Source organism: Tursiops truncatus, chromosome 10 (genome assembly GCF_011762595.2).
Source record: "Tursiops truncatus isolate mTurTru1 chromosome 10, mTurTru1.mat.Y, whole genome shotgun sequence".
NCBI lineage: Eukaryota > Metazoa > Chordata > Mammalia > Artiodactyla > Delphinidae > Tursiops > Tursiops truncatus.
The window spans coordinates 57,279,218-57,294,423 of record NC_047043.1 but is presented as its reverse complement, the minus strand read 5'-3'; the positions used below and the strand labels follow the sequence as shown (position 1 = coordinate 57,294,423).

Here is a 15,206-nt window from a genome sequence, read left to right as displayed (position 1 = left end):
GGAGTGGTGGAGCCTGTGGTGAATGGCAGAAGAGCATATCATTGAGAGAGGGAGCCATACTTGACTCCGGCCATATGAGAATGTGGGCCCAAGTTGTGGCTAGAACTTCCCCCTTTTCAGAGGAAGCCGGAAATCTGGATTTTTGTGGGAAATATCCTGGTTTTTCAACATTGGCTCGAATTTATTCAAAACATTTCAAGCCAAACAAAACGCATCTGCAGGCCAGATTTGGCCCAAGGATCCCAGTTTACAAACTCTCCTCTAGGCCTTATTCTGGAGACGTCCATATGACCTGCTGTGACTGGGATGGATTTAAGGCAAAGAGTGAGGTGGATTTTCCCCTTAGTGTCCCTCATTGGCTCAGCCGCGTGTTGTCACGGGTTTGGTTGGAATTGGGGGGAAGTGTGTATGTAGGAAACAGACCTGCTCCCCCCACCCACCAACTCTTCTCTGAGGCTGTGTCCTGGCCTCTGAGCAGCCAGAGAGTAGAAATCTCTGGAAGGCTGGCACAGAATGGCCCAGAGAGAAACTTTAGTTTTTCAGCCTCAATCCCCACTCCCAGGCCTGAGACCAAAATGTATGGCTGTTAATACCAAGGCAGCCAGAGAAAATTTCCAACAAATGGCAGGGTCTCAAATATTCCATCAGGCCTGCGGTGTTCCCACACTAGTGCTCTTGTGAGCTGGAACAAAATGGTAATTCAGTTATGGGTATGGAGAGGGCTCTTGGGGCAGCCAGCGGGGCTGGAAAAGCCCCAGCATATAATCAGCGTAGAGATTGGAGCAGAGCAACCAGTTGGCAGGGAAGGGGAGAGAAAGGACATGTCGTTTAGCCCCCTCCCATCTCGGGAGTTGGGGGTTCGCAGGCCCACGTGATGGGCATGTGTTGTGAGCGCAGGTGCCAGGAACCCTGCCATGGAGGTAACCCCATGGGTCCTGCTAGAAAATTATGATCAGTTATGAGTAAACATAACTATATTTCAGGTTCTGTTTTGCATGTTTTACCTACAACAGCTCATATAACTTTCACAGTACTTGGTGGAGTGATCTTATTTTTATGAGTGACAAGTCACATTTTTTTCCCCACCAGAATGTCACCATCATAAGGGGAGTGACTTTTGTCTGTTTTCATGATGTTTCACTTCTGCCTGGAGCAGTGCTTGGCTCAGGAATATCTGCTCAATGAGCTAGTGAATGGTCCACCCTATGAGGGGGGTGCCATTCTTATCGCCACAGTACAGGTGAGGAAATGGAGGCCCAAGTTCACACAGCCAGGATGCAGTGGAGCTGGAATCAACATTCAGGCAGCCTGCCTCTGAACCTATGTGTCATTAAGGGGCTGGTGGTGGTAGGTGAGCCTGGGGAGCTGCTGCATTCCTCTGGGACCAGAGATGAAGCTTGCCAAACAGCTTGGGGACTGGGGGAAGGTCGTGGTGAGCAGATTTGCCCTGGGGGTTGGTCCTGAGGTCAGGGACTGAGTGGGGCCCCCGGGGACATTTGGATGTGGGTGTTCAGTCCCTTGCTCAGCCTATACCCCCTTGCTCAGTGGGCTGTGGGCCGTCCTCACTAAGCCTGAGGGCAGGGGGCTCCCTGGAGAGTGTGCACAACCCCCAAGAGGCTGTTTGTCTTTCTGATGACAAGTAGGTCACTCTGTCCTGGAGCAGAGACCTGGCAGCTGTGCCCCTGCGGTGGGAAGACATCTTAAAGACTGTGTGGCCCATCCCTGCAGCAGCCAGGGTAGGGACTGTATTAGTTTCCCCTTGATGCTGTCATAAATTACCATAGACTTCGTGGGCTAAAACAACACAAATTTGTTCTCTTACAGTTCTGGTCAGAAGTCCGAAATCAGTTTCACTGGGCTGAGGTTAAGGTGTTAGCAGGGATGCTTCCTTCTAGAGGCTCTAGGGTAGAATCCTTTTCCTTGTCTTTTCCAGCTTCTAGTAGCCACCTGTATTCCTTGGCTTGTGGCCCCATCTTCTATCTTCAAATGGAACCACTCCAATCTCTGCTTCCATCATCATACTGCCTTTACCTCTTCTGTAGTCAAGTCTTCTTTCGCCTCCCTCTTATAAAGACACTTGTCATTACATTTAGGGCTCACCCAAGTAATCCAGGATAATTTCCCTGTCTCAAGATCCTTAATTTAATCACATCGGCAAAGTCCCTCTTTGCACATAAAGTAACTTTCACGCGTCCCAGGCATTAGGTCCTGGATGTCTTTGGGAGCCCTTATTCAGTTTACCATAGGAGTCATCCAGCCTCTGCTTTGAGGATCATGAGTTACTCCCCCCTCATCAGCTGGCCCTGCGAGGTCAGGCTTGGGCTGTGCTCTCCTAGGGGTCCTGTGGGACCAATGTGACTTCAAATTCCCAAATCAGTAGTAATTAGGTATTTAACAAATAACTTCCAGAGTTAGGTTTACAGCTCTTCAATCGAGTTCTTTTTTGAGTCTGTGGAAACACAGGGAGCTGCAGAATCTCGGAAGTAGAAGGAACTTAGAGAGCGTATAAACCAGGGGTCTCAAACTGGTGGCCCCTGGGCCAAATTAACCAGATTCTCCAGGCTTGGTACTTGATGCTAAGGAGAGGTGAAGGAATCTGGGAAATTGTCTTTAAAGACAACAGCCTCATCTACAAGTCTGTGTATTTCCACATAATTCTGTTTTGCATGTCAGAAGTTAGAAGGTCTAACTCCTTGTACCTTTTTGTAACATTCTTCTATATCATTCCCAGATAGATGGATAAGATGCAGCTCAGGGTCTCAGGAATGCAAACAGGAATTAATACTTTATAAACAGTATCCTTCTTACACTTGTTTTAGAGTGCTACTCCCAAGAGATGAACTGTATAATCATCTAACAAGTGGCTGAGGTTATGGACAATTTCATTTTCGATGTATTTGGGGATAGAATGGGGGCATAGAGGACACTGAAGACTAATTTCTCCTCCTTGCTAGTTTTGCCTTTTAGAGTCTTGCCCTGGACACACCTCCCTAACTACATTTTACATTTTCTTGCAGATGGGGAAAAATCTCATTCTTTTGTCATACACTGATGAGGTACCCAGCGGATGCCTGTCCCAGGAGGGAGATGGAGTTCAGCCACATTTTCCTGCCTAGGAGAGCTCTCTCCTTGGTTCCTCTTCCCTTTTTCCACCTCTGCCCCTCCCCCGGTGTGTCCACCGGACACACATCCCAGATGCTCCAGTGTTGGGAACACCCAGCACCAGATCTTCACCTTGGCAGAACTCTGTCTGACCAGGGCTCTGGCATGTTTGCTTGTTTATTCATGAATACAAAGCTGCAGATGGGGGAAACATCGACTGACTTTATCCCTTTCAAAGAGGAGAGCTGAGATTCAAGGTGGGGCGGGGGCGACAGCTCCTGACTTCCAGAAACACCTGATTTTGCCAGGAGCTTCAGTGAGAAATTAGGGAAACAACGTAGGTAAGGGTGAAGGTGGGCCCCTTGGGTTGTCATCAGAGAGCTGGCATTGGGCGGTGTCTGGGGCAACATTACTTTTAAAAATTTACATGACCAGTGAGAGGGCAGTCAGGCTTGCTTTGGAGAAAGAATTTCTGCAGGCTAGAGAGGCTTCCTGCCAACTGGAACCTAGGCTCACTTCTTTCTCTTATCCTGCAGGCTGCTGCCCCTCTCCTCAGGCACCCTTTTTCCCACCTGAGGTTGTGTTTCCTCAAGGCCCCCAGCTGCCCTTGAGGCAGCTCCCTGACCTTTTTCAAGGTCACACACACCCCCCTCTCCTTTTTGGATTCTTCTTATTACCAGAAACTGCACAACATGGAAACTCTGCTGATTAGAAATCTGGTGTTAATTATTGCTAGTCTTCTTCCAAATGTGAATGGAGCTAAGTGGGTCTGCATTCAGACCTCCCTCCCCCAGAATCTCTTGGTAGATGGTCCAAGTGTTTCTCAAGACACATGGTCTCAGAGGCTGAGTGTGCTACTGGAATTTCCCAACTCTGTGGTTTTATTTGTTTGAGACAAAAGACTCAGCCTCTGTTCTAAGGTTGGAGGAAAACTAGATGTGTATAAATTTCTTTCTTTCTTAAGGGATTTTCAAGGGTAGTTTTGATTTAGACTTCAGTTTTGCCTAATTTGCTCTATTAGAATCTAACTCTCCCGTCAGCTGGAACCCCATCGCACTGCAAATTTTATGCTTGCCTTTGTGTTTGTGTTGACAGCTGCATTGGTCCAAGTGATCTGGTGCTGAGGAGTAAACCATTAGGAAACATTGTATGTCTGAAACTGCTCTTATTTTACCCTCACAGTGGGATTGATAGTTTGGCTGAGTATAAAATTCTAAGGCAGAATATAAAACTCTAAGCCAGAAATCATTTTCTGTCAGATTTTGAAGGATTTGCTCAGTTGCGCTCTAGCCTTCCATGTCGCAGTAATGAGGCCAAAGCCTTTCTTATTCTTGATTACTTTGTATAAAACCTGTTTCAGTTGTTTTCTTTCTCTCTGGAAACTTGTAGGGTATTCCCCCCAGTGTTCTGAACTTTCACAATGATGATGTGTCTTGGTTTGTCTTCACCTGGGTTTCCAGTAGCTGAGCCTGAGGCAGAAAGTTTGTGTGCTATTGTTTTGTTGGAGAGTGAGTGCAAGCTCAAGGAACACACAGAGACGCAGGGAGAGATGTTAAGAGGATCCGTTTTTAAGCTGGCTGCTGCTAAGTGTAATGGGCTGCAGGATCTTACGGCCCTACCGAGATGCTGCACAAATTGAATTCAGGACCACTTGAATTTATCCACTGAGTTCATTCTCCCAGTGATCAAAGGTTTGCTCCACTCGACCTGAATTTCGCTGTGCTTCCAGGTTGTGTAGTCGTGGGTACCACCCACCTGCTAGTCATGGGGGCCAGGGGAGGGGCAGGTGAGAGGCATAGCAACTGTGGTTAGGCTGTCAGGATGTGCCTAGTGGTGGCTGAAAGAGCCTCAAGTAGCCACCGCTGTGGAGGCTTTGGCGTTGGATGGCTGCAGCAACAAACTGACTCCATGACTATGGGGACAAGCCAGGCCATCGCTAGGGCTGATCCATCAACATGCAAATGTGTGAATGTGTGTGTGTGGTGGTGGGATGCAAATAATTGTGTTCACTACTACTTGGGTCTTCTTTTCAGCCATTTTCTTGGCTACTTGGGGTGGGGGGGGCCCTGCAATATTTCAATGTTCAGTGTGTAAATGCTTTCTTAAAGCTTCTCTTCTCTACTCTAGGGCAGTGTAGTTCCCTGCCCTCAGTTGTGCCGGATGCTCCCCAGTATACAGATTCCCTGGCTTTCTCTCTCCAGGTCCTTAGCCAGGTGCAGGGGTGCGTTATCTGGCCAAGCAGCATGCTAGCTTCTTCTTAAGTAGACTTGCAAGCAGCCCTCTTGTTTTTGACTCACCTTCACCCCCTCCTCTGGAGGTACTTGGTGGCACCTCTGGACATGTTGGGGTGGCTTCTGCAGGGTAAATCGTGGTGAGTCTTACCCTTCCGCCTTCCTGTTTAGAATCCAGCCTTCGTGGTCTGCTAAGTCCATTGCCATTCACTCACCTATTTTCTAGCGTCCTGAATTTTGCTTCCATTGCCTCCTGCCCAGTTCTCTTTATCCTTGTGGGTTTGTCCCTTAAAAATAAGAGCCCTTTACTGTCATTTTTATGAGGTTTCAGGCGGGCAGAGAGGAATGGCATGTATTTCATCCACCAGTTTTAGATGAACACCAGCATTGCTTTTTCTAAATTGAATTGTTTGGCTCCAGTCGAGCCCTCACCTAGGTAACCCAATATCAGACAGAAAGCCTAGCTTAATTCACCTCTAGAAGCCTTGGCTTTTGAAAACAAAGGCTTTTTATTCTCTCTTGGGGCAGGATGAGGCCAGCTTTCCAGGTTTGCTTGCTTGCTTGCAGAAGGGTGGCAGGGAGGGAAACAACTCTTGTTCTTTGAGGCTTCTGTAATAGCAGGGACAGAATTCTAGTTAATACACTGATGGAGTCAGCCAGACCCAGGTTTGAATCCCACCTCTGCCACTTAGCTATGAGGCTGTGAGGACGAGACGCGAGCTCCCTGTGCCTCAGTTTCCTCAATGCCTGATGTGAACAGTGATGCCTTCCCTAGAGGGAGGTTGCAGGCAGTAAATGAGCTGTTGTGAGTCAAGTACCTGGCATGGAGCCTGGCACAGGAGGTGTTCCACAATGCTGGCTACAGCCGACGTCATGGAGTTTCCTGGAGGGAGGACCTCCGTGCCTCCAAGACGGTTCCATCTGTGCCCCTAGACATGGCTGCCCAGTTCCTCCCTAGTCCTTTTGAGCCCCAGGCCTCCTGCTGGAAGGAGTTCTATGCCCCATGGTTGTCAGGAAATGCCCCATGAGCCCTCCCACAGGAGGGTCCCTTTATTTCCCCTTCAGCCCACATACTGCCCATCTGATAAACTTGCTCAGGTTCCAAGGGTAGCTTTGTTTTAACCCTCCCAAAGGCTAATCTTCAAGGCATTTCATGGCTGAGCCCTGCTCTCCTGCTGGCAAGCTTCTCTCCAAGAGTATTTAACCCTCTCTGGGGCTCCACAGCCGATGTCCAGAAGTTTGGGGCACTGGGCTGGCCAAGCTGGAGTCAGTGGCTGCTCTTTTGGTCACTTGAGCAAATGGTGGCTCTGAGGATATATCTTAGCATCAGTTCCTGAGACTTCCCAATGCGCCTTCCTCTCAACCATGACTCACCAGTCCTCAGAGCGCTGTGACTTAACCATTACCAGCTGTTCACAGTTGGAGAGAGTGAGGCACAGGATAGTAACCTAAAGAAGGTACTGGAGTCGCAAAGCTCTGCAGGGATTTAATAATCCTGGGATTAAATAATAGTGCTGAGTAATCACGATAAAAATACATGCAGTGCCCTGTTCTTAGCACTTTATTAAAATTAATTGAATCCTGCCCACAATTCTTTGAGGTCGGTACCATTATCATACCCATTTTCCAGGTGAGAAAACTGATGTTATATGACACACTCAGTAGTGGTGGAGCTGGGGTTTGGACCTAGAGAGTCTAGCTCATGTGTGTCCTCCAGGGTGTCCTTTAGGATTCTGCCTTTCTGAAGTGGATGTTTGGTTAAGTATTTACTGAAGGATAATGAAGCCCATCATCTCCCGTGTCTCGGCTGGTATCAGGTTCCCAGCTCATGTAATGAAGAGACAGACGTAGGAATTTCTCAGGTCTTCTAAAGCCTTTTGCTGGCACTGGCTCCCCCATGTCAGCTGGGAGCATCAGAAGTACTTCTGAGAGAAAAACAAATACTGTATGCTAACACATATATATGGAATCTAAAAACAAAAATGGTTCTGATGAACCTAGGGACAGGACAGGAATAAAGATGCAGATGTAGAGAATGGACTTTAGGACACGGGGAGGGGGAAGGGTAAGCTGGGACGAAGTGAGAGAGTGGCATGGACATACATACACTACCAAATGTAAAATTGCTAGTGGGAAGCAGCTGCATAGCACAGGGAGATCAGCTCTGGGCTTTGTGACCACCTAGAGGGGTGGGATAGGGAGGGTGGGAGGGAGACACAAGAGGGAGGGGATATGGGGATATATGTATATGTATAAATGATTCACTTTGTTATACAGCAGCAACTAACACAACATTGTAAAGCAATCATACTCCAATAAAGATGTTAAAAAAAAAAAAGAAAATGCTTCTGGATGAGCACCCAAGGGCCTTAGCTAATGCTTCCCGCGTGTGTTCCCAAATCCCCAGGCCTGGCTCCTGTGTGCAGGAAAGCAGTTGGTCTCTGGAGGCTGAAGACCTGAGTTGGAATCCCAGCTCTTCTATTTAGTTGGTGTGCCAGCTTGCGCAAATGGCTAGGTCTCTCTGAGCCTCAATTCCTTCATCTGTAAAATGGGCATGGTGAGAATTCCTTCTTCCCTTCCAGGGTTGTTGTGAGAATGTCTGGAAACAACATCCTTCTAGCCATATAGTGAAAAACACTAAACAAATGTGAGATGTTATCTGACTGTGGTGGAGTCCTTGGGGAGTGGCACCCAGCTCTGCTCCCTGGCTTTCCATACTCTGCCATCTGCACCCCTTCAACCTTAGGAAGATAGATGCCCTGGATGTAGGCAAGGCCAGTTTTGTGGGGGGCTTTGGGGTGGCCAAAACAGGTTTGGGGCAAATGATTGTATCATTCACATTTTTACGATGAGACAGTGAGTTGCTTAAGGGCGGAGCCAAACCTTCCTCATGCTCATGTCCCTGTTTCCTGATCCAGTGCCTGCCCTATTGGGGTACGCAGTATAAAAGGGTAAGATTGTGATGTAGCAGAATTTGGGGAGCAACACTTTTCCTTGCCTCAGCCCTACACTGTCCCTTTGGAGGAAGTTGCCTGCCTCCTGCCCCAGGTACCTTGAATCCCCACACTTGTGCCGTGAGGGTCTCAGAAGTATCTGACATCACATGGCTCTCCCAGTGTCCTCCACTTCATGGTGCTCTAGTCACGTGTTGGTTTCCAGGCAGTTGTAGATAACAGCTCAATTGCCACTGACAGAAATCACTACAGTGAACGATGGAGACTGAAAAGGCAAACCCATGCTCAGGTGTTACCCAGCCAGAGCCTCCCTCCTGACGGGCGGTGTCCTCCAGTAGAGCTCTAATGCTTGCAAGGGCCACTTCCTAGGCTTTCTTTTTTTAAGTTTTTATAAATTTATTTATTTATTTTTGGCTGCATTGGGTCTTCATTGCTGCGCACAGGCTTTCTCTAGTTGCAGCAAGTGGGGGCTACTCTTCATTGCAGTGCGGGAGCTTCTCATTGCAGTGGGTTCTCATGCAGAGCACGGACTCTAGGTGTGCGGGCTTCAGTAGTTGTGGCACATGGGCTCAATAGTTGTGGTTCGCGGGCTCTAGAGCGCAGGCTCAGTAGTTGTGGCGCATGGGCTTAGTTGCTCCGCGGCATGTGGGATCTTCCCGGACCAGGGCTCAAACCCGTGTCCCCTGCATTGGCAGGCAGATTCTTTTTTTGTTTTTTGGGGTTCGTGGGCCTCTCACTGTTGTGGCCTCTCCCGTTGCGGAGCACAGGCTCCGGACGCGCAGGCTCAGCGGCCATGGCTCACGGGCCTAGCCGCTCCACGGCAGGTGGGATCTTCCCGGACCAGGGCACAAACCTGTGTCCCCTGCATCGGCAGGAGGACTCTCAACCACTGCACCACCAGGGAAGCCCTGGCAGGCGGATTCTTAACCACTGCACCACCGGGGAAGTCCCCTAGGCTTTCTTAAATCCCCAAATCTGAAAACACCTTACAGCCCCTTATGTCCTAAATAAAATGCAGCCAAGTGGGTGGAAAGAGTTGAAATTTCAATTTCTGTTAAAGTTCTTGAAAAATAAGTTTTAGTTTGGCTGAACCCTTTGCTGAAACAATTTCTTGAATTGCTTTTCGTATTTTCATGAGGGTGTGGCGAATTCATTTGGCTCATAGATGTCTGCTATCTTGAAATGTAACATTCTTCTCTTTATTGTTTTTAGAGCTTGTATTTTCTGGGGCTCTCCCCACTGTTTCTTTTCTTTCCCCGGAATGAGAACCATCACTTTCTGAGACCTCATTTGGTCTTCCTTTCTATCTCTAGCACTAGCTATTGCCATTGTTCAACCAGGAAGTTTCCATCACATCACAAGGTTACTATGTGCCTGAAGTTATGCTGTGGAAGCTAAGCGGCAGAACCTGGGCAGAGAGCCATGGACTCATTTGCTTGGGGTGAATGAGATTCAGATCTGAGCCTTAGGAGAGCTTCAATTTATCCCCCATCATGAACCTTTAGACCCCGTCTCTGCCATAAATCCCCCAAGGCCGAATACCTGTAGTGCCTTTATGTGTTCAAAATGCTTTATTTCAGGTGTGCCAAGGAGAGCATTTACTTGGGCAGATTAAGGAAAGGTGAAGAGGTAATGAAAAGAGATTTTCATTTTTTTAAAAAAATTGAGGTATAGTTGCTTACACTGTTGTGTTAGTTTCAGGTGTACAGCAAAGTGATTCAGTTTTATATATATATATATGTGTATCTGTATATACTTTTTCAGATTCTTTCCTGTTATAGGTTATTACAAGATATTGAATATAGTTTCTCATTGTTTATCTATTTTAAATGTAGTAGTGTTATCTGTTAATCCCAAACTCCTAATTTATTCCTCCTCCCACCCCTTCCCCCTTTGGTAACTGTAAGTTTGTTTTCTATGTCTATGAGTCTATTTCTGTTTTGTAAATAAGTTCATTTGTATAATTTCTTTAGATTCCACATATAAGTGATATCATATGATATTTGTCTTTCTCTGTCTGACTTACTTCGCTTAGTATGATCATCTCTAGGTCCATCTGTGTTGCTGCAAATGGCATTATTTCATTCTTTTCTATGGCTGAGTAGTATTCCACTGTATATAAGTACCACATCTTCTTTATCCATTCCTCTGTCAATGGACATTTAGGTTGCTTCCATGTCTTGGCTATTGTAAATAGTGCTGCAATGAACATTGGGGTGCATGTATCTTTCTGAGTTACACTTTTCTGCTGATATATGCCCAGGAGTGGGATTGCAGGATCATATGGTAGCTTTGTGTTTAGTCTTTTAAGGAACCTCCATATTGTTCTCCATAGTGGCTGTACCAATTTACATTCCCACCAACAGTGTAAGAGGGTTTCCTTTTCACCACACCCTCTCTAGCATCGTTTGTAGACTTTTTGATGATGGCCATTCTGATAGGTGTGAGTTTTGATCTGCATTTTTCTAATACTGATTAGTGATGTTGAGCATCTTTTCATGTGCTTTTTAGCCATCTGTATGTCTTCTTTGGAGAAATGTCTGTATATGTCAGATATGTTCAGTTTCCTGGCTACAGTCTTGAGAGTGCTTGAGCTGGAAGGAACTTGGGCACCATCTTCTTTTGGACGGAGCAGGAGACATAGAACCTGCGTGGTTTTGAGTCAAGCCCTAGGTTTAATTTGAGGGTAACAGATTATTAGAAACCCGCTTCTAATGTTACCTCTCAAGTACGCCCAGAGTTGAGTGGGTCAAATGGTGGCATTTTCTCACTGATATTCTTCTATGTAATAAAGTAGAGCATGAAACACAATAAATTATTTTCATTTTTAAAGAAGAATAAATGTAGCCTGAAAACGTTTTATTTTCCCTCAACTTGTCCCAGTGCAAAAAGGCTGTCACCTACCATTGATCTCACTCAAGCTTCATTTTACAGATGAACTGACCAATCCCAAAGAGCTAAACCTTTGAGAGCAGGGCCCACCCCTGAGACCCAGTGCAGTCCTCTGGAATCAGGGCTGTAGCAGGGGCTGTAGGTAGCAGCCCCTTTCTAGAGTGACCCAGTTATTAGGTCTACCTTGTAAGACTGGCATACAGATTAAATGAATTAATAGAAGTAAAGTTCTTCAAATAGTCTCGGGCTCATAGTGAACACTGAATAAATGTTAATTATCATTCCTTTGGGTTTCCCCTGCCTAGAGATTGGCTGGACCAGAAATTACAGGGGCAAAATTTCCTTTCTTGTCTTGAAGTTGCTGATGTGGAAGGAAAATCACAGCTCTCCAATGGAGCTGAGCAAGGGGCCTGGCTGGGTGGTGGCCTAGGAGACAGGCAGCCTGGGGTTCTGCCCACAGTAGCACGAACAATTCTGGCCTCCCAGGACCCAGAGATCTGACTGAGAGAGGGACGCCTTGTGCCTGGAGGGTCCGACTGGCTGTGCCTGTCGCCTTTGCCCCCAGAGTCTTGGGCCAGCCCAGCTCCCCCTGCCTAGGGCCTGATTCTGGGTTCACCCAAGAGAAGCAGACTTTGAGCAGGTCTAGCCTGCAGTGTTACTCACAGGACCAACATGTGGTTTTAATCCAGCCCTCTGAAAATATGCTTACGTATTCCCTCTCACTCGAGCCATGGTTTTGTTATGAAAATTATTTAACTGGTCTTTAAAAAATGGAACAGAAATTCCAAATTGCAAAATCTCTGCCAGTCTCACCCAGAGTCTGAGTAGTGATAAATCAGTGATCAGCCAGTGGGGGCTGCTAAGTAGAGGGCAGAGGTCGGGGGATGGAACAGAAGGGGCTGTCACACCTTAGTGATGACTCCAGAACTAGAGCCAAACTTGATTCTTATTATGCACACACATGCACACACACACACACACACACGCACACACACACACCCCCCGCCCCATGTGGCTTTCCTCTGCCCCTTCTCCCACCCAGGAAACTCCCACCAAGAAACACTGTACAAGTGCTTTGTGATTCTGTCTGTTGTGATGGGGAGAGGAACATGCGATCTCTGTATTCTCCCCACCTTCCCTGCCCTGCATGTTACCCCACCTGCCAAGGCAGTTCAGTGGAGGACCAGGTTTTCGTTGTCTTTTTTTGATATCTGGGAGTTGAGAAAAGATGGCTTTGCCTCTGTCCCTGCCAGCTCGTTCCTGTGCAGCAGCTGGTGAAAGTCATATTTGATGAGCCTGGGATGTCAGAGTTTACAGCAGGGCATTCTGGGAGGTAGTCTGGGAAAGAGAGAGCTGGTGCCCCAAAGTGAGGCCAAGTCCTGACTAATTTTCCCAAAGAAGAAGAGCTTTCCTTTTCCTGTGGCCCTTTAGAAATAAGAAAAAGTCTCCTGCTGGTGGTTACAGTACTAACTGTAATCGAGCCCTTTTCTCTAAATGTGCTAGTTTCTCAAACTGTGTCTGTACAAAGGCCACCAGTGTATGTTGGAATTTTTCCAAAAAGTTCTTCTCAAAAGACCGCTCTGGTTTTCATTTGACAGAAGGCATCCTCCATGCCATCTGCCCATCTCATGGGAGAAACTGGTTCACGGGATGTGTCCGTGACCAGGTTGCACCATCATCGTCGTCAGAGTCTGTCATGCATCTGTAGTGACACCACTATGCCCTTATTAGTCAAGGGAAGGGCACTACATTACTAACCTGCCTTACTGTTTTCTGACAAAGGGCACACATTGAGCCCAAAAGAAATCACCAAAGGATCTGTATTAGTTAGGGTTTGCTGTGATCATGCTGCATAGCAAACAGCCCCACAATCACAATGGTTTACAACAATATACACCCTGATCTGGGTTCCAGGGCTGTGGGTATGCTGGGCCCAGTAGTGGGTGGCTGGGTTAGGTCCAGGCTGGGGACTGGATTCAGGTCTGCTCCAGGTGCCTTGCCTGGGACATGCTCCTGTCATGTTGGAAGACAAGTTTGCAAGGTGGCAAACACCACACAAGCACAGTTAAAGCCTCCAGTAGGACGTGGCCTGTGTTTTGTCCACTTATATTCCATTGGCAAAAGCAAGTCACACGACCGACGTCAAAGACAGTGGGTGAGGAAGTGTATTCCATCTTCAGTGAAGCCATGGCAGGGTGAGGAGGAAGGAATAGTGAACAAATGATTCCATCAGTGGGGACTTCCCTGGCGGTCCAGTGGTTAAGACTTCTCCTTCCAATGCAAGGGGTGCAGGTTCGAACCCTGGTCAGGGAGCTAAGATCCCACATGCCTCGTGACCAAAACAAAACCCAGAAGCAGTTTTGTAACAAATTCAATAGAGACTTTAAAGAAATGGTCTACATGATTCCAAAAGTGACACTGTCTTTCACTTCATGTTTAAGAGCTGCCTGCACCCTGTATGGAGGGAGGCAATGATGGGGAGTTTGGTGGCGGCTCCTGTGTCCAGCCCAGCACAGCCCACAGCTTCTCAGTGGACCGGGCTCTTTACTACTCTCCTGGGTCCCCTTCCTACAGTTATTAGGGAAGCCAAAATCTCAGTCTTTTCCTTTTAGGCCTTGTGCATACGTCCTTCTTGGTTCCCACCCTTTCTCTCCTCAACTTCCCATATACTTTAAAAAAAATTTTTAATTTATTTATTTTTGGCTGCATTGGATCTTGTTGCTGCGCACGGGCTTTCTCTAGTTGCAGCGAGTGGGGGCTACTCTTTGTTGCGGTGCGCGGGCTTCTCATTGCAGTGGCTTCTCTTGTTGCGGAGCATGGGCTCTAAGTGTGCAGGCTTCAGTACTTGTGGCATGCGGGCTCAGTAGTTGTGGCTCAAGGGCTGTAGAGCGCAGGCTTAGTAGTTGTGGCACGTGGGCTTAGTTGCTCCGCGGCATGTGGGATCTTCCCGGACTAGGGCTTGAACCCGTGTCCCCTGCATTGGCAGGCAGATTCTTAACCACTGCGCCACCAGGGAAGCCCTCTCATATACTTTTAAGCCAAGTGATTCCTTCCTGTTCCATCCTGGATTATCTTTGGATGGAGCCTCTGCAGGGCAAGACCCTTTTCACTGCCCAGGTGGCCTCCTCCTAATTTATGCTTGTGGCTTTATGATGAAAGAGTTTCTCTTTCTGGCTCTGCCTTGAGCTGTACTTCCAAATGTCCCCATTGCAATATGCCAAAACTCAGGAAGGGGTGGTGGTGGAAAATTTTCAGATCCCAGAAATCAGAGGGGGTTCGGAAAGTGGGGACAGAAACCCTGATCCCACCATGTAAATGTACCAAACTATGTAGTGGGTCCTTTCTATATTTTGACTCATTTTTTTCTCATGCCAGTCTCTGGAGGGAGGAATTATCTCATTCTCGCCCATTTTATAACTGAGGAAATGGGCAGAGTGGTTGTGTATCTCACCCATTGTAACTCAACCCAGAAGGGCGCAAGCTAATCTAGAACTCAAATGTGTCTTCCCCAAAGTTTTTCTGGCTACTCTCTTTTTTCACCCCACTTCCTCTGCAGCCGTGAGTGGATGTGACTACTGGTCCAGTGGGCATCTTCTCTGAGAAGTTAAGGGGGGGAGTCTTGGTGAAAGGGTGGGAGGTGAGATTTGAGGAGGGAGGAGAAACAGAGCAAACTGTAGAACCAGACACCATTCTCCTTTCCCTACTGCCACCAGCGTCGCAAGAGACCGTGCGTTTGTTTTGGATGGGAGAATTGGGGGCGGGTTCCACTAGCCGGTGTGTAGCAGTGGGGTCAGTTGGGCTCCACCAGCAAACTTTCTAGTACATCATGCATCATTCCCTTTACTACTTTCTCTAAAGTGCTCTTTATTATTCAGCTGAATATTTCTCTTCAGAGGATGTTTTTACAGTTCAATCAAAGCAGCTTTTCTTTTCCCAAAAGCTTTGCTTGTGTGGCCCTACAGGGACATCTGCTCATGGCCGTTTCGAACCTTTTTCTCTGCGCAACTGCACAATTGCCAACTTTCCC

General features: G+C 47.4%; 1 protein-coding gene across 2 annotated transcripts in view; it reads left to right on the top strand.

Annotated features, from left to right (window-relative positions):
* GASK1A (golgi associated kinase 1A) overlaps positions 1-15,206 on the top strand; it is a 59,652-nt gene that overhangs the window by 11,489 nt on the left and 32,957 nt on the right. The gene's annotated exons all lie outside the window — the stretch shown is intronic.